This window comes from Sturnus vulgaris, chromosome 3 (genome assembly GCF_052056855.1).
Source record: "Sturnus vulgaris isolate bStuVul1 chromosome 3, bStuVul1.hap1, whole genome shotgun sequence".
In the NCBI taxonomy this organism is placed as follows: Eukaryota; Metazoa; Chordata; class Aves; order Passeriformes; family Sturnidae; genus Sturnus; species Sturnus vulgaris.
In genome coordinates this window covers 83,248,206-83,273,433 of record NC_142245.1, presented here as the reverse complement: position 1 = coordinate 83,273,433, position 25,228 = coordinate 83,248,206, and the positions used below count along the sequence as shown (strand labels likewise).

Genomic DNA, 25,228 nt, shown 5'->3' with positions numbered 1-25,228 from the left:
AGTCGTGAAAGTATTTTACCTGCCATTTGTATAGTGAACCAATATAAAGGAATAAAAGCACTAAAGAATTCTTTTAAAACTACACAAAATACCCTGGCTGAATTTACCACCACTATTTCAGTGCTTACTTATAAAAAAAGAAATACAGCATTATTTCTCTCCAATTATACTTTTTGTTTCACCAGATATCAACATTGGATATTGCTTTGATAATGAAGCTGACAAATTATTTCTATTCACAGTTCAGCATCCCCAAATATTTTTATATAAAATGCAACATTTGCAACCATTTGCTTTCAAGTACATACTTTCTAGCAGCATTATGTCTAGACCTATCAACTCTAATGTGGCCATTTTACCCAGGCCTCTTAAAAAAATAAGGTGGTGATCATTTCAGACATATTTATTTATTGAGAAACTTCTGGCTTTAAACAGGCCTACATTGATATTTTTCTTTGATATATTGTTGCATAATGCAAAGCATTTTTTGCTGAGGCCTCCCCTCAAGAAGTCCACATGGGGTTGTGCTCATCCTCAGCTGCCTGAGGCACAAAACCACCAAGATGATTAATCCCCTGGGTCACCACTCAGGTATCTACAACTCAAAATTACAGCTCTTACTTCTTACCCTGAGCACACCCAAGTGTGCTGACAAATAGCAGTGGAGGGAAAAAGCATATATAGACACACAAATATATACAGAATATATGGGGAAATCAAAAAAACAAAGCTCAGCAAGAAGCGCATGCACTAGCTCCAGTTCACCAGGTACAAACTGCCTGCACACCTTAGGAGCAGGAGCACTGAGGAAGGTGGGTGTATCACTACAAGGGAGCCCTGAAACAAAGGACAGAGTGGGATGAAGGTGTTGCAGTCATGCTGTTGAAATCAATGCACATATGATGGAGCAGCACAGCAGTTATGCTCTGTTGAAAACAATGTAGCTAAGGGGAGCTAAGCCAAAGGAATTATCCAAATGGTAATCAAAAGCTGAACTTCATTAACTCAAAAATACGTATTACTTTTCAAGCCCTGCATAAGCTAATAACTCCCTCAAACTCCACCTAAACATGAAACCATAACTTTACATTTTTGACTCACACAATGAGAATAACAGAAATACAGATTAGGTAGGGGGAAGGTTAGAGAAGACTCCGTGGTAACTTCTGGGATCCACTGATGGGCTGAACCTCTCCTGTCACTGTGGGGATGCCAGTTGGGTAAGAACCTTATTTTATGTTCACCAAATTATTATCCTGAGCGAGCTTTCATTGGTGATTAGAGCTTGTCCGGATATTGCTTCAGATTCATTTTTGCAGTCAGTATACTACTGATGGCAATCTCTGAACCTTAACCTGTCACAGTCTTCTATTACCAGTGTGTTTGATAATAAAGTGTGCCATTCCATAAAGTGTGAGTTTGAGTTCTTAAAGGGTGCTAGCAACTGCTGGCAGTGGATGACATGCTTGACAAAACTGATAATAAACCAACAGAGTCAGACACTGTCAGTGTGTGACCCTGGGTTATTGGTGAAACCACTCTCTGACACAGTGGCTGTTCAATGGGGTCCTCATAACAGAACCATGACTGACTTGTCATGCTCAAGGGTCTCATCTTTCCTGGGGGCACTGATAGATTGCTCAAATATAAAGGGTTCAAGGAAACATCTCCCTTTCACTTGACAGTATATCAGTCTTACAACCCAACAACTAGCATGCTGCTTGCAGGTTTGGCTTGAGCTAAAACCCTGAGGAACATTTTCACAATTAATACAGAGAAAAGCTATCTTGAAAGCAAGCATAGTTTGGCCACCACTAATAACTGGTGGGTACCTGCCAGCTTCTCAGGCAGCTCACAGGAAAACCACAAAACCAATGTGAGTGTCAGTGAATTTATAGAGAAAGTGTGCACATACTCGACATCACAGGAACACAAGTTTAAGTGCCCACTTCCCTTGAGGTGGGTGAGAGGCATACCCCAGGCTGCATGCACTGAGAGGGTAGCTCTGCTACCCAGCAGCTGCTTTTTGGGATGGGGAATCCCATTTCCTTAATGAAGAACATTGGCTGAGATAAGCCTTCAGAGAAAGGGCCTCCATTCTCGGTATCTCATCCCTCAACAGCATGAGCAGACAAGAACTGAGCTTGGGAAATTCTGGGAGTTCACAGAGCTACCAACACTGGGGGAGCAGCACTGAGATGTCTCACCTAAATAAATGCTACTGCAGATGTGGGCACCTTTTTGTGACTCACCTCAGCACAAAAGCCTGTAGCTGCCAAAACATATGATTCTATCTCACTGCTAACCTAAATGGGGCTACTCACACAATTAAGGACTAATTGCATGAGAAGGGATTGCTTGATGAGGTTCTTAGACTTGTATGTTTCTGGTCAAGTCCTCAATGGATGCAAATTAACACAGCTTCAAAGAAACTAATTAAGTGATTCTGAAGGTGTGACTTCCACTATATGTGTTTTAGAGGGAAGCCAATAGATACAAAGCAATTCTGCGTGAGAAACTTGTGTTTCTACTAACATATTAGTAATAGATAAAGCAGGCTGGTACGGTATAATTTATTTGGATTGTCATTATGTTCTTTTTAAGACTGTTAGGCAAACTAATTAGTCATGGGTTAAATGTCAAACCTCGGTAGTGGGATTTGAAATGCATCAAGTCTGCAAGAGGTTTGAGGAATTAAAAAGGATGTAAGTATATAAGCAGATAGTTATAATCTCTAAGACAAAGTGATACTTCCACAGAAAACCTCAGTTTGCCAGGTCATTGCTAAAGCACAAGCTTTTTGAGCTTTTCGAGCATCTCTCCCATGAGGAAAGGCTAGAAGAGTTGGAGTCGTTCCAGAGAACATCTGGAGGCTCCAGAGAAACCTTTCAGTACTTAAGGGGCCTATAAGAAAGAAAGAGAAAGACTTTTCAGTAGGGCGTGTAGTGGCAGTGCAATGGGGAATGGGTTTAAACTGAAAGATGGCAGGTTTAGATTGGATGTTAAGAAGGTATTATTTGTGGTGAGGCACTGGAACAGGTGGCCCAGAGAAGATGTGGATGCCCCATCCCTGGAAGTGTTCAAGGCCAGGTTGGATGGGAGACTCTGAGAAACCTGGTCTAGTGAAATGTTGCAACTCCATGGCAGGGAAGTTGGAACGAGGTGGTTTTTAAGGCCCCTTGCAAACCCAGCCATTCTATGATTCCCTTCCTCTCTCTATTTCCCTCTACTAAAAAACTCTGTGGGCTGAACCACAACCATTTTGCACCTGTTCACAGAAACCCTCTGCAGCTGCAAGTGTCATTCCGGGAGAAGCAGCTGAGTGTACAGGCAAAGAGTAGTTATTTTAGCAAATTTTCTCATGGCCATTTCACACTTCAGGCACAACAGCTTCAGAAGATGAAGGACTTTTGCAGACCAGCATTTATACAAAAATTTTTGTTCCCCACTGACCTTGAGTCTTTTATATCTGTGGGAGATGTATGGTATATAATAACAGCAGTGCTGGGGGAAGTTCAGTCAGTCACAGCTTACACTCACAGGTAAATGTATTTTATTAAGTGAAAGCTTTCATTTTCTCTTGTGGGGTCACATGAGCCCCTTATGGCATTTTGTAAGGAGAAAATGGAACTGAATAATCTTTTTAAAAAAAGAAAACATAAAGCTTACAATTAATTCAGCTCTCTAAAATGCCGAATATGGGTTCAAAAGCCAATTTAAAATCTTCAACATAAGATCAAAAAATACTACAAAAGGATGTAAGTATTTTTAAACAGGAATGTTCTCTTCAGAAGTCAAACCACTTCACAAGTTGGCAACTTTCTTTATTCATAACCAGCAGCTTTCTTTTGAAGCCATTTTCACATTGAGATCTGATGGAATAACTCACCATTACAAAACAGGAAAGTACTATAAATTATGCTTATTATTTTGAGTGCTACAAAAATAAAGTCACAGATAAAAATCTCAAGATATGCACAGCTTAAAATCCTTACTAGTCCCTGTCTTACAGAGATTCTAGCTGATATATAAGTGGACAAAAATATACAGGAAAACAATGCAATAAATAAAATTAAATCCATTGATTAGCAGCCTGTGTTGTTACCCCTTAAACCAAATTATGGTTACATTTGGGCACATTTGAAATAAAACAAATGCGCTATCAGCCCCTGCCAAATGCAACCATCATCATCTGAGAACAGTATAAGGTAGAGAAGGAAGTAAAATTCCAAATTTAATCAATGTTGTCCATGAAAAATAATCTCTGAGTCAAATGACTGAACCACATGGGTATAAACATACATTCAGACAGTGATGGATATGAGAAGAAGGAAAATTCCCAGCATTTTAATATTCCTGTGATACCATATGCAGTAGTTATATTAATTTAGCTAAACTTAAAATTGCAAACACATAGTAAACACAAAGTTCAAGTTCTCTCTAACATCAGACAAGAAGTGGTATTTAGGCTTCTCATTAGGCTTCTACCAGAAGTGAATTTTATATACAAAATTTGTATCATATCCATACATCCATTTCTCTTGCAGGTTTGTACCCACTGCAGAGAACGTTGTAAATGACAGAGCTTCCCAAGCATAGTAAGTTCTTTGCAACTAACACAAAATTCATTCCTAAGTTTGTGCAGAATATGTGCTGAAATCATGGTGTTATTTCTTTGTCATTACTTAACAACTCTCTGAAGCAAAATACACAGTTATGGCTGCTCATGACACCTATCATACCACTAAGCTCTAATCTGTGAATAAGTCAAAGGCATGAAGTTATCAAAAGACCCATAGCAGCTATTTAAAAATTAAATAAGAAAATTTTCATAATAGTTCATTAAAATATACAGACAAAAGTATAAAGTGATAAAAAAAAAATTAAAACAACTGTTGTGAATTCTACTTTTGTCTCTAGGACCTCTTTATTTTCACATTGGACTTGCAAAATTTATTTAATTTTTTTATAAAAGAGTGCTGGTGTGTCAGGAAAAAAAATGAATTATCTGGGGCTATTTCTGTGACTCCTAGAACTGGCCTTATGGGATTAGCTGCCTAGAAATGACACTGGAAATATGGGTTCTGCAAAAGAGAGTATACTTTCACCTAGGTCCAACAGCATGAAATATTTTCTGCTTGGAAGGAAGGATTTGTTCAGTGAAGCTATTGCATCTGATTATGTGACACTGCATGGTACCAGGAATAAACAGACATCAAAGACAGTATTGTGAATGGAAGAACAGCTAAAAGCTTTAGCAGAGACACTGAAAAAACAGGGAGAAAGGACATGGAAGAGACCTAAGCAGCATGTATCTCCAAGTAAGGTGTGCCACAAAAATGAAATTACTGTAAAAGACGAGGTTTTAGTCTTACTTCTAAGGTTAGAAGTAAGGTTAGATCTTCTAACCTTGAAGAAGTGGATATGTTTCACAAGTTTTCACTTAAATTGGGCAGATGAAACTACAGTGTGAAAGAACTTTGCCTTTCATGCAAAAGTGTGATGACTGGCTGGCCGCCCCAGGCTGGACAAGCTGTTTTGCTCTTTCCCTGGACCCTTATCCTACAGGAATATCTTAAAAATTAAGTCGCTCCCATTCACTTTTAGGTAACACTTAAAAAAATGTAACTAGCATTCCTTTTCCTTATATTCTTCTCCCTTCTCTTTTCTTTAACATCTGCCAGAGCATCTCTACCTTGCTGGCTAGGACATTCACCTAGGTGGTGGGAGATGATTCGGATTATTTCAGGTGGAGAAGGGAGTAGAGTATTCTGCCCAGAATTACATTCTACAGATTACATGTGAGGAAGTCATTGATACTTCCTATGGTTATGTCTAATAGATGACTACTGTTCCACTTCTAAAGATAATTTCTGGGACAATCTACTTACTTCAGTGTGTCTGGAAGGAAGAACCTTTCAGGAGGCACAGGTAGGATGACTTTGAGTCCAGGCAAGGATGAGAATGTGAGATGTAAGCTTATTCCCCATAGGCCCTCTCAAAGTGATTTGAGACAACTTTCCCCTCCAAGTGCTGACTGTGAATTCTTCATGAGACAAACAGTCTTTTGGGGAGGGTAGAAAGGACAGGCATTGTGACGCTGTCGATTCCCGTATGGCAGTAGGAACCTTAAATGTGGACTGTACACAGAGACACACAGTTTTCCAGCACTCAGATCTGTTGGTGGATCCAGGCCAATGTTCACTTCACTGTGTTGTGTCTCCTGGAGAACCCCTGAGGTTGGCACTGACACACTATGAGTAGAATGTACAGAAATCTACATTGCTGCTGGTGCCAATGGGAATTGAAAGGATTTCTGTCACCACTGGGATCAGGAAGTTTTAATGTTCTTTGTCAGCTCTGTGTTTTCTTTCTTAAAAACTGTTAGGATACTGACATTTAATGCTCCCTGATTTGCATACAACTAAGCTATACAGGATGGTAATTTTTGCCTTGTTTTTTTACACATTATTTCTACTGTTGTCATAGTCTTTTGAGATTGGCCATTTATGCCCTAAGCACTAAACAACGCACTAGGATGCCACTTACCTTAATCTCTTTTGGACATTTTTCATATACAACGTTCCCTGCATAGTGACAGGTTCAGTACTGTTAAAAAACAGCAGGAGAAAAACCCAATTAAACTTGGAATTTTCCACCAAGCCAGGCCCATATGCAGTGTGCCCACCAGATGACTTGCTCTGTCTTTGCCTGTACAGGACATACCTACAGGAGGATTTTCCCCTGGGGGCGCAGCATGTCTCATTTCCTAAAACTGCTACCTTTCTGCAGAAGATAAATATGAATAAAGCATAACTATAATGACTTTCTTCACCTCAAATATATATACCGAATTTACATGAAGGGCTAACATTCCAAAATGCTCTCCAGACCTCTGAAAGCTGCCTGGTCTTTCAGTTGCAGCTTCATTGTACATACCAGAATTGCTTCCCATGTCATTCAGGCTATTTTGGTGTGCAACTCCTCCATACATGGGCAATCATTTAATTTTCACATATGCAGGGGGAAGACTGGACAGTTTTATGTTCACAGAACTGGACTCCTCCTTTGACATCCCATCTGCTCTTTAAAATCAACCACATTAAGGCACTCTTGGTGTGATTCACAGGGAACCCAAACCCTGATTAATAGCAAACCTAGGATGTAATTTTATCTCCTACCACTTCATCTATCCTCAAGATAAGCCATTTTGGCAAGCAAGTCTTCTCCATTTCCTCCATACTCAAAGGAGCAGTTTTTGATGTAGGTATCTTTCTGCTCAGTGATTCATCGGCATCTCCCATTTCAGGATGGGCTGAGCAATTTGTCTCTCTGTCCAACAATTAAGAGCCTAGATCACTTTCTTACTCAACAATTAACTCCAAAGCAGTTAGCATTTAAAGAGTTGAATCTTGCCCATAATTGAATCATTGTTCTTCAGTTACTATTTTTATGTCAGGAATGATGACACTGTGACATAAATCCCAGAGAACTTGGGTAAAGTAACGCTCCTCTGAGAGTGTCCAGGTTTTGCCTGTGATAGAGCTCATTCTCCTGGTAGCTTATTCAGCGCTGTGGTTTGGGATTTAGTATGAGAATAATATTGATAACACATTGATGTTTTGGTTGTTGCTAAGTAGTTCTTACCCTAGGTCAAGGACTTTTTGCAGAACAGATTTTCTGCATTTACAAACAGTCAAAATATTGCTGATGGCTATAAAGATGAAGAGACTTCTTGACTGTGTAGTGAAAGACATGGAAATTTAGGAATCTTTAGAACAATGGATAGTTTTATCTTACTCACCACTGAAAGAAAAGCTGAATGTTTCAGGCTTTTCAGATTTCTTCTCAGAACAGTTCCATCTGGAGCATTATGACTGCAGAAGAAACACTAACATTCAGAACTCTATATAAATTCTGTCCAACAGAATGGACAATGGAAAAATCAGCTGCCTCAGTTGAAAGCTTTAAATGCATTGACAAAAGCAGCTGTGTGCCATCTGAATTGAAGAACACCATCACTCAACCCTTGCCTTCCTTTGGATCTGGAGGACTGCAAACATCAAGCTTTGTGCTGCCAAGCATTCCCATGAACAGCAGTAGTAACAGTGCTACCAGTTTCTTCTTTACGATTGCCAGTCTTGCCAGTGCATCAGGATCTGGAAACTCTGATGTTTTTGAGACCATTTCTGCTGGTTGTAATCCTCCTGCTTTCGATGCTACATTCTTGCCTAGCAATTTTCCTGCTGCGAACTCTTCAAGCACAGCAGCTTGTTCTTACAGCCTTTGGAACATTCAATGCAGCAGTAGCAACTTCTGCCTCACAGTCCAGCAGTATTTTATTTTGGCAGACTGCCAGTGTCTCTGGACATAACATCACATCAGCAGCTTCTGCACTCACAAACCAGAATACATGAAAACAGTTATTTACACCAAAGACCAGCTGAAGAATTGACACAATTTGAAACAAAAAAAATTGCAATGGGAAAAATTCCTCTTAAACCGTCACTACTACAACTTTCAGATGTTTAGGACTTTCTAAGTTTATTTTGAAATAATATATTTTCTCTGATAGCTCAACTACACATTTTCATGGTTGAGTAATGTAACAAAATGTTTCCATTTCAGTTCATTTCTGTTTCATCTTTAAGTCTTTTGCAGTAATAAAATCTCAGGTTAAAAAAAAAATATTAAGGCCAGGTTGAATGAGGCTTTGAGCAACCTGGTCTAGAAGAAGGTGTCCCTGCCCATGGCAGGGGAGTTGGAACAAGATGATCTTTAAGGCCCCTTTCACCCCAAACCATTCTATGATTGTGTCTTTTCAGCTTCCCATGCTCTGTCAGTGAGCAGGTGCACAAGAAGTCAGGAGGCAGCAAGGCTAGGACAACTCATCTGATCCATCCACAGGGAAATTCCATACCAGAGAATGCAATACCCAGTATCTAGACTGGGGACAATGGGCCAGGAGGGGGAGGTCGCTGGGATGGGGGTGAGCAGCAGTCAGTGGGTAGAGAGCAATTGTGTTGGGCATCCCTTATTTCTCTTGGGTTTTATTTAGATCTCTTCTTTTCAATAAAATTCTGTTCTTATTATTTTTATTATTATCATGTTTATAATTCGTAGTATTATTATATTTTACTGTATTTGAAGCCTTAAACTGTTCTTATCTCAACCCATGGGTTTTACCTGTTCTTCTGATTCTCCTTCCCACCACACTAGAAGTACCTGGGGGAGTGAGAGAGCACTTTTGTGGTTGAAGCCTGGGGTTAAACCAGAACGGAGTCAAGAGTCCAAGAATCCTAGCTAATAATCTCTATTCCAACATTATTTATTCACATATAACTAGAAAGCAATTAGGTAAAATGCATGAGTAGTGACAGAACTGACACTTTTCTGCCAAACTGTGGCTCTTACCATTACCCAGCTGTGTCAGGCCCTTTTTTCCCCTGTGTCCCTGGCAGTTTATACTCCTGGATAGCCAGTGGTCTGTCTGCAATGGGACAACTGCAGAGAGCATTTGCTTAGAGTGGTTTCTGGCCCAGCAGAAGGGTGCTTTCCATTTTGCCTGGCTGAGAGCTGAATTTTGACAAAAAGGAAAAGCACCTCTATTCCTCTCCAATAAGCACATATGTTTCTTATCCAATGGCTCATCCACCACCCGAGCTCATTAAATAGTTCTAGGATCCCACTCCTACCCCAGCATCAAGAGGGTGGAAAGGTAGTGAGACAGTTCAATTTCCACAGGCTGTTTCAATATATCCCTGTGGGCTGCCTATTGCAAATACCAACCCTACATACCCAAAGGCCCATTTTAAATCCAGAATGAAATTAAGTACATAGCATGAGCTTAAAAATTGTATTTCCAGGACAGGTACTTAACACTGGGTCCACTGTAAAACATGATACAGGATTTGGGTACTCAGCCTGTTCACAAACTGCTGAATATCACTTCCCTGGGAGTCTGGAGACACCTTGTGTGGAGATCCCAGATAGGTATGGTGTCTTACAGACAGTAAGTGCAAAATCCATGAAAGAAGCCATAGCAACCACGCTTTCAATGGATTGACTTTCATACTTAAGATAGGACATTTATTTAAATGCATTATTGTGTGGACAACTTACTGATGCTTGGATTTTTAAACAGGAATTTTCTTCAGCCATTCTGAAAAGCAGAAGAATAAGTATACAAATTTAGATGGATATGTTACCCAAATTATCAACCTAGCTTGGTCACTGGGAACAGTGAGATCATATTAGCATTACCATAGCCTTGATATTCTGCTCCTCATCAAGAATGGCTCCCACATCATCCCAGCTAATCTGCCCGGGGAATTGCAGCCCTTCACTTGGGCTGTCTGGCACAAGATGGTTTTGTGCCCTGTGCACAGACCCTAAGTGTTGTGGGAAGTGCAATCATAAGGACAGGGAAAACAATGCTGTCTCAGACCAAGCTTTCAGCCCACCACAAACTCTCATAATCAATAGCAGAAAATAAGAGATCCTAAAAAAATGCACACACTGGGCAAAATCTTCCTGGAGGTATCTCTTGGATGAGCAAGGACAGAATCAGCCAGGATGACTTAATGTAAATGACAGTCCCTTACCAAGTTCTCCTTGCTTGAATCTTCTCTTGCTCCTGGAAACTTGATATAACATTAGTTTTATTAACCCAGGGCACAGCAAAGGAATAGCTGAAATTCAGCAGCTACATGGGCATCAAGAAATGCCCACAGAGGAGCACTCCTCAATCCACAGTCTAAAGGTAAAATATACATCACCAAAGATAAAGGGACGCTTTTCCTATTATGCATTCAAAAGACAAAAATTGCATTTCAAAGGCCTGAATGTGCTCCTAGAATGGAACACAGAAGGGAACACAGCTCCTTACACCTTCAGGAAGTGAAGCAGCCATTTATGCCAAAACCTTCCAGCTGGGAAGCTACTGCTGGAATTATATCAAGCATTTGGCTAAGGACACGAAAGTACATAAAGGCCCATTCAATATCTGGGTGACAATATTTGCTCGTGCAAATTATAACCACCATACTCACTCCCAGCTTTTGTAAACATCAAAAAAAAATTTGGTTCGTGGAGTTTACAACTTTAATATTCAGATACCTTGTTTTGTGACTTTTACTCCTAACTGTTATCTCTTATGAACCAGGGTTGTTTGTACCAGTATGAAATCCAAAACCAAGCTAGCAGAGTTGTCTTCTATCCCCCTCACCAGAATATTGCACTTGCATTAAAATAATGGCTCAGCATGAAAGCCTAAAATTCTGAACATTTCAAAATTATATATACAATAGGGGGTTTTTTTACATATTCCTGTTTAATAGCTTAGTTCATCTACTGAGACTAATGAACAGAACAATTTATCTAACGTTTTCTGAGTTACTGGAGTTTACAAAGTCATCTGGAATCAGTTTTACTTCGTGTGCTCACATTATCAATAAACTATTCAATTGCATTTTTCTCTGTGCAGGAGATATGTGCCAGATTTATGTTTGAATCAAATGTTTGTATTTATGGTACAAATCCATCAAGACAGAGACAACCAGGGGCTACAAACTCTTTAAACTTTCTCATTGAACACTGCATGTTACATCTTTACCAGAGGTAAAGTGTGGCAAATCAATACAGGAATGGCTATAACTGTTTTACATAAAAATATTTCTAGCTTCCAGTTCAAACCCAAGGTGGAAAATGTGTATGTAATTTTCAGAGTTAAATTCATAAATTATGCTCTTCCTTGCTCTGTATTTCTCAGTTTCAGAAACTGCATGGGTTACAGGGAAGAATGTGCTTGCCAGGGAGAATTATTAGTGCTTTTTCAAGACTTAGCCTCAAAACCAACTTCAGAGAGAAAGCAAAATATTGTTTCTCCTTGATAAAATATGAGAAAGGATTTTAATTTTCCTCTGGGTTTCTTGCTTTTTGGCTGATTCATTGTTGTCAACAGATAGGTTTAAAAGCAATGAAGAACAATGTTAAGTTTATTCAGAACTGAGTTTATTAGTCAAGCTAATCTTGAAGCTTTGGAGGAATTAATTCAGGGATTCAGAAAGGATATTAAAAGACTCTTTTGATGAGCACCAATCAAAATATTTCTGAAGACCAGAAATCTAGGCATTTTCTTAAGACAATGAAATAGATAACTTACCTTCATATATTTTAACACTGAAACATTCCGAGAAGTGCTTAAAATTCTGGCTAACCCAAAAGAGAACTGCATTGAGAAGAAACTAACTTAATTTTATGTTTGGCAATTTTTTTTACTAATAAGCATTTTAATTAATTATAATAATATTCTAAAATGTTTTAAAATACAGAGTGGACTGTTTTATAATTCTATATATTTTGCTATCACATTTTGAAGACCACTCATATAAATTTCAGGAAGAAGCATGTCTTCACAATCATACTAAATGTCTTACTCTATTTTTTGATCTATCCATAGGTTCAGAATCAAACAATAAACATATAACTAAAAATAAAAGTAATACTTCTCTTTGTTCCAGAGCTGACCTTGTCTTAATAGATAGCATAGGTAGGATCCAACCCCACTTGCTACAAAAATAGTGACTTTAAATAACATATCTGATTCTGGAGAATCTAGGTCCATATATATTTTAGCAATTGTCAAATTCAAACTTCATATGGTCCCACCACAATGTTCACAGTATTTCTTGAGCAGATCCATTTTGTTTGCAGTAATTTCTCCTCTTGTCTTGCTGTAACAAACACTTTGTTCTCTCTCAGTGATTAAAAAGAAATGGAAAAAAAGTAGAGAAACCAAAATCTGTATCTCAAGTGAAGATCATTTCCAAAACAGCTCATGAGTGTCTTACAAAAGATGCCTCTATTTGCACTAATAATATCCTAAAGATATTTGTTTGCAATGAACCAAAATGTAACACTTGAATGACGAACTGTAGTCCACTTAAAAAATAGTATTTCTAATCAAATAACTTTCAAAACGGAGTACAAAATCATAAATTGATTCAATACACAAATCTAAATTTTCAAAAGCATCTGAAATTTAACTCCCATAAAAGCCTAAATATATTAATTAAATTTAGAAGTTTGAATGTCATTGACTATCAATTACCAAAGATTTTGATCCCTAAAAAAGAAAAACCCCACTGTGGAGCAAGACATATTTTTTGAACCCAAATACCTTTAAGAATCAAGGTACTTCTAAAACATCTCCTTTGAAAATGTGAAAAAAGTGAACTCAGCCCAGCCCCAGTAAACAAACGGTCTGAAGAAATTAGGTGTCAGTTTTCCTTCTCTGTGGCATTAAACAGAAGATACATTCTGTTTTGAAGTGCTTTTCTTCTCTGTGAAGGACACAGATATACTCTGTTCTATATAACAACATGGGGGAAGAAACAACATTATTTCTGCATGTATTCTGAATAAATGTTGGGCCAGATTTTTAAAGACACACATTAAACACAAAATCAACTTATTGAGTCTTTGATTTCAACAAGTATGTGTTACCTATAGTGCAGTAGTTAGAGCAGCAGCTGGGGTATAGGAAAACCTTATTTAAATTCATGCTAATATATTGTTAGAAGGGATGGAAGGAATAATAGGGGATATTTATACTATTTAGGAAGAGAACAGAGGTGCAGTTGAATTTTGAGCTCTCTTCTCACTTTAAGTAATCTAAGAAGTTTATTCAATTGTAATTATTATTCTTAAATTGGAAAAATCCTGATTTTCAAAGAAAGGAAAACTTACTTCAGGTCAAATGATGAGATGTCTGTTTCCTAGCTGAGATTTTTCTAGAGAGAAGCATAGTCTCCAGACATACTAAAGGTTCAGGAGGGTGCCTTTTCAAGCCAGCAGACTTACCTGTAATACTGTCTTAAAGGCTAGGAGGAAGCAAAGAAGAGAGAGCAAAAGAGAGATACTTCCACAGATTCCTTTGACAGGAATTTTCTAACTTTATCACCTAAAAGTCAGCTCCCTAAATGTCAGATAGTCCCCTGGGCTCCTTTATAGCTGAAGGAGAGAAAGAGGCACCTCCAGAAGGCAGTTAATCTCAACCCAAAGTAGATATCTAAGACAGGTTCGATGAATCACTAGCTCATTTCTTTCTTATCCTATGGCTATGAAGGAAATATGACAAGTAACTTTTCGATGTCTGACTTTGTCAAGACGAATTCTGACTTACTGTCATTTTTCACTCTGCTCTGAAATGTAACTTGTGGACTTTCTTGCCTTTGTGGTCTTCGTGACCTGATTCCCTTTCTTGCCAAGCTTTGTGATGCCTGAGCTAACCTCACTCACTGACATGAGCCAAAGCCCCCTGGAAGATCCTCTCTTCTGTGAACGATCTTTGGATTAGACCTTAAGGGAAAATCAATATGAGGGCAAAGGCACTCATCAAGATTATGACAGAACAGCAAAACAGCAAAACAGTTTAGTCCAGTCATTGCAGGAAAAGTTCTCCCTTGAATCTTTAAGACAGGGACAAGGTACTGCTTATCCCATTTCAGTCCAGAAGGTCTAGCAGTTTTTGACTTCATATCTTGTGCTGTCATGCATAACCTGATAAACTGCATCAGAATTGCTCCATATGGCTGTTACTCACTTCTGGCCAGTAGAGAGGCCAAAGAAATGTGCAAGACTCGCTCAGAAACCTGCATTGCAAGAGTTTCTCTGCAATAGTCTGATGAAAAATGGACTGTCATCCTGAATTCTAGAATTTCTTCTATTCTGGAATTCATCACAAGTTAATAGATTTGGGTAATACATAAAAATGTTGTTGTTAAAATATGTTCATGCTTGTCATTGAGGTGAAATCACGTGACTAATTTAGTGATTTTTGCCCCCTCCTGACAAGAGGAGCAGTTCACCACAGTCAACTATATCATATTATACAGTAGTATAAAAGAAAGCAATCATACTGAGGCTGCATTCAGTGACAACGTGTGAAAACTCTCAAATTTTCCATTGTAAGAGCAATGGCAAGGATTTCTTACTGAAATCAGAAAAAGATCTTGACTTGAGAGCATCCATTCTCTCTTCACATATGATAAAAAATTGTCACACAGATAACTTCTTGATTTCCATATATTAACAGAATTCTCACTAGAAGACAGTTCTTACTAGAATACAAACGTGAAATATGGAAACATCTTCATAAATGGGAAAAGATTGGTAAACAATTAAATCCTAAAAAGTCTACCTGATAGCTTCCAATTCTGCGGATTCAAAAGGATAAGAACAAAAGCAGCATTGCACTTGAATTTTCAAAAATCTACCATATTAACAACAGCAATTTTGTGAAGGAAAAGCTATTCACATTTTAAAATAATTTCTAAGCTGAGTGAAGGAAAACAATTCACACTTTTAGTTCAAGTATATTTACCAATGCAAATGGCTCCTATTAATCCATGTGAGTTAAACACAGAAATGTGAACTTCAGTAACAAAAACTTATATGTTCTTTACACAATTGAATCAAAACTGAGGGATCTTTACCAGTTTCTCATTAGAGTTAACAGGATAAAGATGCCATAAAAGGTGCCATTACTGTAATTTCATTATTATGAATTTGCTATTGTAATGAAGGAGGATTTTAACACCAAATTAAAATATTTTTTAAAGGAAAGAAAGAACTATATTACTTCTAAAGCTACTCTGTCTTTCTCAAAAATTTGGAGTAAATGGATGATTTAAACCTCAAGTTGTACTTCATTTTTCCTACTAGAACTTCCTAGTTTTCTTTATGGAACACTTAGGTTTTAAATGGTGCACCCAGTTCTACAGTGCAGAGAAGCTCCTATGCCACATCTGATCAAATGCTATCCTGAAAAGACATATGATGGAATGCACACTTGACCTTCCCAGGAACATCATTATTAAAAAAGTATGCTGAAGAAAATCAATCGACTTTTGGTTTTTATTTCCCAAAATGTAGAAATCTTCATTGGAAGCAATCAGGTACACACAAACTAGAGTGAAAGATGAAAATATTCATACGTGTAATCCATCTCCTGGCTTACAGACCAAGGCCTTCAGGGAGCACAACAAATCCACATCATCTCTCTAAATGTCAGTTTTGTGCTTTGACCTCTGGCTTAGCTATCAGATAAAAATCATGCACAACCACATAACTCCCCAGCAATTACATTAAAACAGATGCTGAAAAGAGTAATTTTGTTGAGGGAAAGTCATAATGAACTTAAACATAAAAGTCTCTTCCATATCTACCTTTCCCTACTGAATCAGAGTTTAGTCAATACCTTGTCAGTCATTGCAGAAGACATTTATTGTTCATTGTTGCTTGATGTTAATTTTACTTTGTTTGATCACATAAAACCCTTTCTGGTCAGAGGTATGTACACTTATAAGTCACTTACAGATCTAAGGACAAAAAGCAGTAGCTAAAAATGCTATCATTACCACTGAAAAGGATTCAGAAAATGTGAATATTTTTGTTTGAGAGGAACTTAAAGTATACACTGGGGCTGCAGAACATAGCTTTATATATACTAATGTAAAGCCATTACTAAAAATTTCAATGCAGACCTAATGAAATCATTAGCACTGAGAAATTCCAAACCTATATTTTGCAAATAATCCATACATTCTCTATCTTAGCAGTTCTTAAATTGGACAAATCTTTCAGGAATCAGTCTCCAGAAATAAAGCTCTCAGTTTTCATACAGGCATCACATATTCGAAAGCAATTTCTCTAGCCAAGAGAAGGCAGTTTTGTGTCACCAGGTCATAGCCCTGGACTGGAAAGTTATGAGAAGACTCTAGAACCTTGGTGTCATGAGAGCACCTAACAAAACTTCCCACACCACCCTCCTGGGGTTTGACTACAGGTGCCAACACAAGGGCCCACAGCAGCTTGTCCTCCTCGCTTTAGGAGTTTAGCAGTGGATAAATTTAACAGCCTCTTGTCCATATTGCTTCACTAGCAAGGCTGTAAAGCTGCATGTGCATTACTGATGTGGTTGTTTCACCCTACTTTGTTTCTATCAGCCTATGATATCATATTTAATATAATGCTAAATTTGGAGTGATTTTCATACAGCACAGATTTTAAAAGTATGAGCAGTGAATTTCAAGCATTTCCACCCAGATGGCAATGCAGTGTGAAAAACTATTCCATTTTCCCACACTCAGATAAGAGAGTATAAATGCCAAATAAACTGGAGATTTTCCTCTGAGAAGAAGAAAAATGCAAAAAGAAAGTTAGAAAACAATGTCCCGAAGGAGCCCAGAAATCCCCATTTATCACCTGTTATACAATCATCCTTATTACAAGACAGTAGGTGGATTCACTGGAATATGTCACACCAAACCACTGTATTTTGCAATCTCTTACTGCCATCTTATGCCATTTTTTGTCACTGCACGTATCCATGGCATACTAAAATTGGCAAGAAAATGCTTTTTTACATATAGCATTGCCTTTCAAAAGTATTTGTGATTTTATCAACAAATTATCATCTGGCCCTCATCTCTGCACCCCCGATTCGGCAAGAAAATATTGAACACTGAATTGTCTTTGAAGTTGATGAGAACTGAGAATCCCTAGCACCTTTCAGGGTGGTGTGAGAAAGGTTAATAAAAAGCTCTCTCCTTCAAAACTATTTCTTCAATAGCTCATTGCTTTTCAGATATATGGCTTGACTCATTTGCACTAATTGACTCCATGGTTTCCATACTGCTCAGGGATTACAAAATAAATGAAGAAAGTTTTCCTTCTTTAAAAAAAAAAAAAGGCCTTATAAATGGTGAAACCAGATTCATGGCATACATCATTTGCACAAAAATAATTTACTGAAGTTGCTGATTTAAACAGCACTAAGTGACAGAACACCAAAATGAGTAAGGCACAAGGAAAAATAAAAAATAATGGTCTATAATGAGCAATCATATTTTATGCCACATAAACTCCATTTTTATAACATGCATTGACTTCAGCTGTTCCTACTTATTGCAATCCCATATCTCCCATAGCAGTTTTGCAAGGCAACTAACGTTTGTATTTATTTTTCAGTATGTGCTACAATAACTCCTTTATAACACATTTCAGTGATCACTTTCAAGGACAATACAGTCAAATGAGAGCTGCAAAATATTTCAATATTTGTCTTTCCCTAAAAATGAAGCAATTACCATATCTCAGTAATACATGCACAGGAGAGTTATTTAATGTAGTAGGATCCTACTATTTAAAAGTAAAATTACCTTCCTCTGTACTCAGTTTCCTGAGAGACTATTACCCAAATAAAGGACAAACTGATGTGATATTCTCCATTCTGGATTACACATCCAGCTCTGATGTCCCCAGCACAGGAAGGACACTGACCTGTTGCAGAAAATCCAGAAGAGGGCCATAGGGATAATCAGAGGGACAGAACAACTCTCCTATGAAGAAAGGCTGAGAGAATTAGTATTGCTCAGCCTGGAAAAGACAAGGCTCCAGGAAGACCTTACAGCAGCAGTCCAGTATCTTAAGGGGGCTTGTTGGAAAGCTGGAGAGGAACTTTTTACAAGGATCTGTAAAGACAGGACAAACAATAATGGCTTTAAACTAAGATGAGGTTTGGATTGGATATTACAAAGAAATTTTTTACTGTGAGGATGGTGAGACACTGGAACAGAGAAGTTGAGAATATTCCATCTCTAGAAGTGCTCAAGGCCAGGTTGGATGAGGCCTTGAGCAAGCTGGCCTAGTGAAAGATGTCCCTACCCATGGTGGAGGGGGTTGGACTATACAAGCTCTAAGGTCCCTTCAAAGCCAGGCTATTCTGTGATTCCATGGCTGGGGCCCTGTTATGACCATCTGTTCTGGGGCATTCTACTGTGTGGTGAAACCAGAAGTTATAGGTTTCTGCATTCTGCTTGCAAGGAGAAAGAGTGAAAAATCTAACTTTAAAAATTCCCAAAACATGCCAGATTGGTATAAACAGAACCATATGGTTGATCTTGCAATTATCTGTTTTCCTTAGTATTTGTATACCTCTCTGTGGTCTAAAGTCCTAATTCATCATTTCAGGTGCAAAATAGGGTCCCTCCTGTAAAACAGTGATGTTACAGTCATACATACTCAAGGTCACTTAAAATATTGGAGCTTTTATTTTGCTCTCCACAGATCTAAACCTAGTTAATTAAAGACCTTACTAACACAAAAAGAGGAAGAGTAAATATAGAGAAAAATGGCATGGATTAGCTTTTCTGAGGGAACAGGGTTAGGGTTTCCAGGGAAACATTTTCTGAGGAAGGACATAAAGAAGAGGGTGGTAACACAGTGAATTTAGTCCTTGAGGGAACTCCAGAAAGGTGGGTAAAATCTGTAAAAGGTAAAGAAGGAGATGAAAAACACATCAGTTGGACTGAGTAGAGTGAGCAGGGAAATGGAGGGAAGCAAACCCCAGTGGACAGAAAAAAAATTCAGGGTCTTCAAAAGTGAGAATGTGAACTCTCATCATAGAAAATCTGAGGGGTAATTAATGAAAGCTTGCCAAAAACAGAGAAAGAACTTTTGTTGCCTTTTCCAGTAACTTCTAATATGTGGAGAAAAAAAGTGTTGGCACAAAAGTTAGGAAGACATTTCTAACACCATTCCATTTACTCTTTTAAGGCTGTCACTGTGTTGCTACCTGTTCTCTTTCTAACTTTCTTCCCCCTGAGCACATAAAAGCAAATGCAGCCTTTTGGTGTCAGCTGCCCTGGCCTGAGCCTCCCACCTCTGCTTCTGCTTTGCATCCAAATTCCTGCACACCGTATTTCAGCTAATTTCTGAATTGTCACACCTCCCGAAGCTATCCTCACATGTCTTTCTTTCATCATCTACAGCTTGATCTTTGGATGTGTGTATTTGAAAGAAGTATCTGTCACATGCAACTTTACAGGCTTTTTGTTTATTAATTATTTCAGATCAATAGGCATAATTAACAGTAATCTTAAAGTCATTACAAAGAGCCATAACAAAACCAAAGTAACATCTTATTGCAAATATTTGAAAGATGGGATGCCACGTACTGATTTTTTTTTTCTTTCAGCAAAGGTGAAGATCACCCAATGATTGGCCTAGATTTAAAGCAATCAATTCTTTACCTTTTCCTCCACCAACTGTGCAATAGCAGGATCTCATCTGAATTGATAGCTTAGAAAAGAAAGACTAAGGAAAGGAACGCTTCAGTCTGTGTGCAGTCAAAATATGGATTTCCTTGATTCACGAGATTCAAATTTTGGAGTCAAATCTAATAATGAGTGCCTGGGTAATTTAATGAAAGCCAACATTTGTTGCATCCTATATTCAATTAATCTTGTCCTTCAAGACATGAAACTGTAACTTTCCCTCTGGAAAAAGAAGCTGTTTTTTCTCTGTGACACAGTAATGTGACAGTGGGATAAATTCACTATAGTTAAATAAAAAAACAATATATAAGGAAGGAACAATTTTTAAATTTTAAAAAATCCCAATTCAAGCTTGAATAAACAAGTTTAAGCACTGATTTTTAAAAGTTACGTACTTTCTATTGTGTTATTTGTATTACATTAAAAGAATTGTGAACGAGCAAATTCCTCAAATAGGACTGATAAAAGCTGACCTGGGGAAAAAACCCAGACCTTTCAGAATGTAAGGCTTGTTGGCACATCAGACTATACCTAACAGCAAAGAACAGGGTCTTGGAACTGAGTCCCAGAGAGAAATCTATTTGGGACAAAATCTCTTTTCCTTTGCATTCGAAGCTCTCTGCAAGCTTGCAAGCTCTCTGAAACCAGTTGTGAGAGAGGGAAGTCACAGAAATGGTGCAGAGGGAATTTTGCTGGATATTAAGGACCTCTGCTTGTGGAAAGAGGGAGACTACAGACTACAGTGTCCCTTCCTTGATGCTGATCATAAGTAAGTGTTGAATCAGTGCATTCCTTGAATCAAAAGGACATTTGCAAACACGAGATGGTGAGGACAGAAAAGGATATGCAAAAAATCTGTAATATAAGAGGTTCTTTTTAAAAGTAGGTAGCCTAAAATCTGCCAAGGACTGCTTGGAAAAGAATACATATGTTAATTTTCAGCCTCTTCTAGTCTGCATTTTCTGTTTATACAGGTGGCATATTTTCTGGTTTATACAGGTGACATATTTCATCCTTTTTTATCAATCAGAATGATTAATCAATAAAGATCTGCCCACAAACATCAAGAGGCACTCCATAATATGAAATCTTTCCATCAAGACAGCAGAGTCTTCAATAAGTTTGGTAAACTCACTTCTAAGCTTTTGAAAGCTGTGTGGCCTTTTGCAGAGGTCAGGACACAGGAACTACTTTTGCTCTAAAATCCAACCTTGCATAATTCTCCTCAATTGTATAGCTGCCCCCACAAAGCTTCTTTAAAGTGTTCTTACTGAACATATAATTGCTGTAACTGTCAGGTTCTTGGTGATGAAATTATCAAGATTTATTGCCTTGCTAAAAAGGAGTATTTGTGGAAAATTAACACTCAGATGTTTAGCAGCACTTTTATATGAGAAACATACATGTCTGCTCCTTCACAGTTATCGCGAGCTTCTAAGAAAATATAAAATTATAGACTGGAGAAAATATATGTTATTTCCTTTAGAACTTACAAAAGCTCAGATAACATTTTAAATAAATTGTATTAAAATTATTAGGCATGTAAATTTTAATGAAGAATTTACTATAAGCCAGTATCTTAAAATTACATTGTTCTGTAGGACTATCTTCAAGTTATGATTTGATTTATAATCTGTTTCTAAAATATTACACACGCATTTTTGACAAAGATTTATTGCTTACAGAGAATAATTCCTTGGAATGCTGAAGACCTCTTCCAGGAGTCACTTAGCCCTTCTGTAATGTTCATACCCCTGAAGAGAGACTGTGACTTTTTACAATTTTAGCTGCTGCTGAGCACAGAACATAAGACATTTCAGTGATGTTTACCAGAGAGAACAAATTTAAATCTTAGTTCTACTAGTCTTAAACCTAACTTTCTCTCTGACAGCATTATTATCAGTATGTTTCATGATTTAGGGCTTCATTCAGCCATGACTGAAGACAACCAGTCTCTTAACTGATTTCACTAGCAACTGTATTAAGTTCTTTACAGTTTTACAGACAAGGACAAGAATGATGTAATTACTTCTTTTTTGTACTGTAGGCTTTCAATCAGTAGATTAAATCAACATCAACAGCTAACTACAATCATAGAAAAAGATAATTGCTCACATTATATGTTAAAGTTCACTTTATAAAGCAAAGAAATTTCCACTTGTATTAATAGGACCAATTTAAAACTAGAAAAAGTCAGATTACATCTGCACTCAGCCTAAGACAGTAGCTTTGTGTGAAGTTACGTCCAAAACAAATTATCTTGTCAAATTACTACTTAGGAGGAAGCCTGTTTAATGTAAAAATGTGATGAATCCATTCATGTTTTCCAGCTACTTCCTCTACTCTGGCTGCAAATTTTGGAGTGTGTCTTCCAGCAAGTGACATCCAGAGCAGAGACTCACTAACTGACATCCTGAGCTACCAAAATCACTAACAACCCTTGGAAATTCTGGAGGCACAGCCAAAGTGAGAGGGCTGGAGGCATTTCCCTTTCTTTATAGACCTCTGTATGTTGTAAAGAGAAAACTTTCTCACCAGCCTCAACTCCTGTGAGCCCTAATATGTTCCTCTCAGGCCTTAGGAAGTCTGCTTTTCCATGAGGGGAAAAAAGCCCTCTGAAGACACAGATTTCCTTAATACAGGAGATTAAGTTCTACATTGGATCCATCTTATCCAGCAAATGTTGATCCTGAAAATAAAACACCAACAGGGACAAAGCTACTAGCGTTGGCCTCTTTTTTTTTCCATGCTTCTTCTTAAAAGATAAAAGTTTAGAGCTCCCTGGTGATTATTATTAAGAATTCAGTAATTTAGAATTCCGACAAAATTATTTTCTATTTTGAAGGATTATTTTCCATTTGTTTGGACCTAACCTTCTCAATTTTGAGTTTCATATGGTTCTGAAAATGTAACAAACCAGACTTACAGAGAATATTTATTTGCCCTACAGAGCAATTGTCAGTGCTAGGTAAGAAGTGATTGACAGAAACATTGCAAGGAATAACCAAGTATACATAGGTACAGCACAGGGCCTCTGCTTATTAAATGTTTTGCAGCACGCTAAGTCAGGAGCTGAGATATACGACAACAGAAATACAGCTGTTAACATCACTACTGCAAATTGTCCTTTCACAAAAACAGCATTTGGCAGCAGCTGTAACAGAGATTTCCTCATCATACACATTCCAAACCTTAAATATCTTAGCTCACTAAACAAATCCAGATCCATTGCTAAAAGTCATAAGCAATGGAGCACTTCACTGCTACCATACAGAAATAGATCTAAACATAAAACCATCTGTTTCCTAAGGAAAAAAACAAATCCCACACACCATTTAGCACCATCTCTATTTCTTCACGGTCTGTAGTTAAGTTTCCAATTTCTTAATTCAACAATAAGTTAGCAGAATGATATTCACAATTAAATTAGCTTTTCCAACTCTAAAACAACAGGTTAATCCATCATATTCAAAGATGCCTCCTACTCAAAATGTAAGTCAGGAAAAGCTTATTATCTGTAGATTTGGCTCTATATTCAAACTCTGAGTGACAGACTCTCAATACTCTTAAACTCGAGCTTTGCCATGTATCTTTAAAGAGTGCAAAGCAAAAATGTGGCTTTAGTAATTAAATGATCCCTGGTGTATGATGTTCTTACAGTGCATACTAACCACTCAGTCACATCTGACCTTGTTTCACAGAAAGGTCTTTTTCCATAGATTAGCTTGCATTTCAGGTAATTTTATATCTGGCCTTAGAAAGATCTTCTGGGATTCAGCCAATTAAGCACTTAAGTATGTTACCTTTATATAATATTTCTACAAGATACACTATGTTCCCCAAAATTTAAAGATCACACAGCACTGAATTTTGAAGTATGTAACACCTATGAGATTTCATTGCGTATCTACATACTGAGTATAAATACTGCAACAGATTTTGTTTGATATAGGCTGTCTCATAAGGCAAATCACTTTTAAATCAGTGGTTAAATCAGAATTATCTTGAACAGGAAAAAAAAAATGGAGAGTACACAATTTGGCTTCATTACATTATCCAAGAGTTCTTTAAAAGCTTTATTAATGATTTCTCGATAAGCACCATTCAATACTTAGAGTATGTCAATGATACTATTACATATTTAAGTAATTCCTCTACAAACATCTTGGCTAAGCAAAAAGAAAAAGAAAGAAACAACAAAAAAGTAAGTACGGGTGTGACAAACTACTTACAAAAGTATTTAACTCTCTGTTTAATGAAAGAATTTATTTCTGAGGAATACACATTTATAATTTCCTCTGTATTCATTTTCTTTTTTGTATTTTGTTTCTTAAATCCAGCAGTGCCCAGAATTTATTCATGCAAGCTCTCAAATTGATTTAAGTGACTAGGCACTGATATTTTTGGATTCTGTTACAAGCCTCTTCCTTGTCTCATCATATAACTTTGATCAAAGTCAGCTGCACTTAAATTTTTAGAAGTCTCTACTTCTGGTTGTTCCTGCTGAGAAACATGGAGTGTCATCTCCAGACGTAATGAATACCTAAGAGGTTCAATCTGTTTCATTTGAAGCTTTAAGTGCTCAGCAAATATGGAGAGAAAACCAGATTCAAAGGCAGAAGACTCCAAAAGTCACAAAGCAGGCAGAAGTCACTGATACCTCTCAAGGCAGATGTGATATTAATGACGAGAAAGGAAATTTGTACAGAAGTTGTCTAATGACAGGACATGAAGCACACACCACACTAAGCAGAGTAAGGGGACAAAAGTAAGGGGACAAAAGAGAGGGTTTCAACTCCCTCAATATTTCTGTGTCCTGACACCTCCAAGGAATCTGAGTGCTAAAATCAGATCTTAATGTCTTTGCATGTCATGTTTTTATCTAGGAGGAGAGTATAGCAATATTTATCTGCATTATGTAACCCAGACATTCCAACATTTGCAATATGAATTCTGAAGGCTGCAAGACCTTGTATAAACAGAAAGTATAGTTCCAGGCTCTGTGCTAGATTACAGATTTCAGGTAATCAAAACACAATGTACCACAAATGTAAACAGTGATGACATATCCAGCATCCTTCCCAAAAATCCTCATACAAACGAGATCT

General features: G+C 37.6%; 1 pseudogene; it reads left to right on the top strand.

Annotated features, from left to right (window-relative positions):
• Window positions 1–5,936: 5,936 nt before the first annotated feature.
• Window positions 5,937–8,532, top strand: LOC148224455 (nucleoporin NUP42 pseudogene; annotated as a pseudogene).
• The last annotated feature ends 16,696 nt before the right edge of the window (window positions 8,533–25,228 follow it).